Source organism: Marmota marmota, unplaced genomic scaffold (genome assembly GCF_001458135.2).
Source record: "Marmota marmota marmota unplaced genomic scaffold, marMar, whole genome shotgun sequence".
Lineage (NCBI taxonomy): Eukaryota > Metazoa > Chordata > Mammalia > Rodentia > Sciuridae > Marmota > Marmota marmota.
The window spans coordinates 9,930,744-9,936,122 of NW_025999869.1; positions in this window are offsets into that span (position 1 = coordinate 9,930,744).

Consider the following 5,379-nt stretch of genomic DNA (forward strand, 5'->3'; position numbering starts at 1 on the left):
GACAAATACAGATTACAAATACAGACAAGTGTATTTCATGACTAACACATATACGTAGAGGTTTTTATTGTTGATGACTTCTTATAAATATTTAACCCAAAATATTTTGGTCTCTGTTACATATGCATATATATGTATATGTATATATACATATATATACACATATACACATGTATGTGTATTATATATATGTATATTTATGTATATATGCATTTAGGATATTGTTTGAGATCAGTCTAAGTAAGCATTTAAAGTAAGTGCTTTTAAAAGTTTTCGATTTTTTCAGAAAACCTCATTTTACAAACTTTGATTTCCTTCAGCAGAACCCAAGAATAATCCCAATTATTACATTGATTAATCCACCAGTGGAAATGTCAACAATGAAAATTTAAGCATATTTTTCACAGGCCAGCAGAGATTCCATTTCTTTGATGAAGAAAATTAGTCACCAAAAATTGATAATAGCAGTCAAACACAATCACACAGAGCTTTAATACTTTAGAGACCCACTAAATATTTGGAGGTAATTTAACCACTGATTCATCCACTAACCTTTTCAGCAAGGCCCTCTTCCTGTTTCCTTGGGGAAGGTGCAGAAATTTCTCCAAGCGCAAGCACCTGAAGGAGAGAAATGATTTAACATGTACAGGAACCATCCAGAATCCTGACCTAATTTACATAGCTTGGACTTGGCTTAGGGTTAAAAAAAAAAGTTTGATCAAATAAATAAATATCCTGCTAATGATCAAGTGCCTTGACTCACTACCAAGCAATGAATCACATCTACTGGAAAGACATAGGGGTGGGGGGGTTAGTAGCACTATTTAAATTACCCTCCATTACTTTGCTACTTATTTTTATTTTGTTCATAGGATTAAGCCTTTATATACAAGTAAATGAGAAGCATTTTTTCCAGTTTAAATTTAGACATGGAAAATCAAAGTGAATAAAAGATTGTTTATCTTCTTCAGCATGTGATGGTAGCATCTATAATTTCATACAACAATAGATGTCTCTCAGTTGGTGAACCTCTGCCTGGAATAAATCAAATTTGTCATGTCCATTTTGTATTTCGTTTGTCTTGTTCTATTACTAATGTGCCAGGTTTGAAATCTCAGTGACCCTGTATCTGAATCATAAATTCCTGGGAAAGAAATATTACTCATCTTTTCACATTCTATGTTGTCCCTTTATTGCTTTTTCTTCTTTGGGGAAAAAAAAAAACTACAAAGAAGTTATGCTGTGAGTGACATCATCAAACAGGTCTAGTGGCTTTGAGTTAGGGCCTGTCTTACCCATGAACAGAAGGGCAGTTATTTGGGGGAAGCCTGAGAAATATAATAGATTCCTTCCTTTCATAGTATCTCTGTCTCTGAGGCCTGAAGAATCCTAGGAATCATGGTTTAATCTATGATATTGTTTTTGGTCTCTAGAAGTACTTATTTGGAAAACAAATACTCCCAGGAAACATTTTTGTTTTCAATAAGAAAAATGAGAAAAACAAAATTCTGAGACATTAACATATTTATATGAGCTAATTAATTAGAGATGCTATCACACATTTTTTTTCATTTTTTGCAAGGTTTATGGTGAACAAAACAAGAGATAAGTCATTTTCTAAAGTTCTATTCTGTTTTTAATTGACACATAATAATTGTATGTATTTATGGGGTACAATGGGGTGTTTTGATATGTGAACATTGTGTAATGATTGAATCAAGGTAATTAGCATTTCTGTCAGCTCATACATTCATTATTTCTTTGTGGTAAAATCTTCTCTTTCAGTTAATTTTAAATGAGCAATACTTTGTTGTTAACTATGGTCACGCTGTCGTACAACAGCACACCAAAAGTTCTCTCTCTTTTTGAATTATAACTTTGCACCTGCTGATCAACCTCTCTCCACCCCTTTATTCTTCCCACCCTCCTCTGATAACTTGTACTCTACTCTCCACTTTTAGGAGACCAAAGTTTTTAATTCCATATATGGCAGGTTGTATGGTGTTTGTCTTTTTGTGTATGACTTCATTTATCACATAATCTTCCAGGACCTTCCATACTGTTGCAGATAACAGGACTTTGGCCTTTTTATGACTGAATAGTATTCTGTTGTGCTTACACACCAAATTTTCTTTACCCATTCATCCATTCATGGAGGACGGATTCAGAATCTTGGCTATTGTGAATATCGATGCAATAAACAGCGGGGTGCAGATATCTCTTAACATGTTGATTTCACTACTTTTTTTTGTATAACCAGTGGTGGGGCTAGACTGTGAGATCGTATAACTTTCAACTTTTTAGGAACCTCTACACTATTTTCTATGAAGGCTGTACTCAGTAGACATTTCCCAAAAGAAGACATACAAAAGGCCAACAGGTATGTGGAAAAGTACTCAACATGATTAATCATCATATATAATACACACACACACACACACACACACACACACCACAACAAGATGTCACTTCTCTCCAGTTAGAACAATTGTCATGGAAGAGATGGCTGGGCCCTAACAGGAAAAGAGAAGTTTAAGACTGAGCTGTGAGATAGATCCTCACTACTAAGGGTACCTACTAACATTCAGGTTCATTGTGGGTTGGGTAGGGTGTGTCCATGCAAGTGTTTTCTGTCATTCTATTTATTTACTCTTTCACAATAGCCTTTTTGAACATTTTTCTATTAACTGATAGTTCTTGGTCTGACCACTTTTGAGGCCACCATTATCTGAGTTTACCAATGTCCTAGAGCACATTTTTAATTTAAAGTTCAGTATTTTTAAGTGAAGCATATTTAATCAGAGCAAAACTGGACAAAATAGCTTCTTTAACTGGGGTTAATACACAATCATAAAATCATTGATAGAAGTGATACAAATATTATGTGTGTATGTGTGTGTTCACAATGTGTGTGTGTTGAACAGCTATGTTAAGAAAAAGATGTTAGATTAAGACTATAATTTTTATCCAAAAATTTTGATTAGAGCTTTGGTATTGCAAAGTGAAAATGAGTCATGGAATTCCATTACTCAGATTTAGAATATCCTCTCTGTACATTTCTTCTCTGTAGACAAATATATCACCATAGATTAAAAAGTATGCTAAACCTTGGGAGTACAGTTTTTCATTTATAATACGAAAAAATCACTTAAAATCCATTTATTTTAATAAGATGAGAAGCGATTATACCTAGAAGTAGCATGTATAGGTATGTACATGTACATGAGAGTGTGTGTGTGTACACACCCTGCTTCCAGATATAAGATCTTTCTATGTGGCCCAGGCTGACCTTGAACTTTTAGGTACTAGTGATCTTCCTGCCACAGCCTCAACAGTACTTGGGACTATAGGCATAGACCACTGTGTCCAGTTAGTGATATTTGAATACGTGTTTACAAGAATTGTGCTGAGCATTTGAAATCTCCATAAGAATTTAGTCAAAACCACAAAACAAATCCTGAGTCATATAATTAAAAAAATAGTTAAGGCCTATTTATTTAAATATAAACATATTACCTCTTTCCCAGAAGGATTGCTAAGACCTTGTAAAAAGCCTATCCAAACACAGTGCTACTTAGTTGAGCTTTTGCTCAAGCATGGGTATCCTCCCTATCCCTGATCCCCTCAGTTCTATAGATGACCTGTCCACCTATTTTCTCTTGGAATGTGAAATGCACAAGAGAAGAACACTGAGAAGCAGAATTGCAATCTTTTCAGACACAGGAACTCTACAGTCAAGCACTCCAGCCTTCTCCCCAACTTCAGAGACTGCTTTCTCCCTGCTGATCTGGACTGGCTGTGCTGAATAAGCCTCCATCTCTGTGGTATAATGACAATAATGACAAAGTATCAAGCTAATAGATACATTCACAGGTAAGTACATACCTATATGCATGGAGATTGAACCCAGGGGTGCTAAACCACTGAGTTACATTCCTACTCTTATTTATTTATTTGTCTGTCTATCTATCTATTTATCTATCTATCTATCTATCTATCTATCTATTTTTGTTTTGAGACAAGGTTTTGCATAGTTGCTGAGGCTGGCCTCCAAATTACAATCCCCTTGCCTCAGCCTTCTGAGTTGCTAAGATTACAAATGTGGGCCACTGTGTCCTGCAGCATCATTCTATTTTATATTTATTTCTATTTTAACCAATTTACTAAGAGTGGTTTTAAGGTCTCTCATTTGGGTATAAAACAACCCTGCATAAATGTTGTCAGTTAAGAAACTTCAACTTTTATGTCATGCAAATTTCTACTCAAACTAGTATAAGGAAAAAAAAAGTCAGTTCACCTAAGTGACAAGCCTACCTTCTTTGGAGTATGACTTGATCCTGCAACTCAGATGCTATTCCACAATCATTTCTACTTCCCTTCAACTTCGTTGTCAGACTCACCCTCCAACACCCAACTCCGTGTTGATGTTGCCCAACTTATTGTTGCATTTCAGTGCCGGAGTGATGTTTCTATCCACTGTGGTCATGGAATTTTGGAGCACTGGTTGATTCACATATGGTAGAATATGAATCGACATATTCTACCTCTGAAGAACAATTTTAATGCTACTTAAACAAGGGCTCCACAGGAGAGCCATAGCCCTCTGAATTCTAGATGCTCATTCCAAACACAAAGGAATGCTAGCCAAAACATTGTTTTTCTGCAAAAGACTATAGGTGTATTTTAATCCACATCTTGAAAATAATAATATAGCCATCACCAGAAACTTAGAAATAAGCTCAGTCTTTAATAATAAAACTATAAAATTTATTGAGTGTTTCACTGATGTTCGAAATTGAGCTATATGCTCTATTTTCATAATTTTATTCAATTTTATAACAGCTAATACCAAACAATCATTGCTATTAGCACCAATTAATGGCAAGGAAACTGATGCTTAGAATATTAAGCAAATTGCTGAAGCTGGGAGAGCCAAGTGGTGCAAGATTAAAGCCAAGATTTGAGCCCAACTAGTCAAACAGAAGAACATGGAAGTGAAACACAACTTTATCTGAGCAAAGTTCATCAGAGCCTAGACACAGAAAAGCTCATCTCACTGTTGGAGGCAGTCATCTATCTCTTCTTTATTGAAGATCTGGTCACCAACCTGAAGAAATAATGTATTACTCAAAAGGAAAGCTATGGGAATGTGAGGTCAAGGACCGCAGAGCAAGTACTTTCATGACCATACAGCAACAGGAAACCCCTTAGCTAAGGAGCCTGGAGCACCCAGGCCATCCATAATGTGAAGGGGAGGAGTTAGGGCTTCCTCTGCTCACACTGTTAAACTCTCCATTCCTTGAACTCTCTTAGGTCTGATTAAGTTTAGACCCTCTAAAGAATTTTCTGATAAGTACTTCTTGTCTATAGTTCTACCTA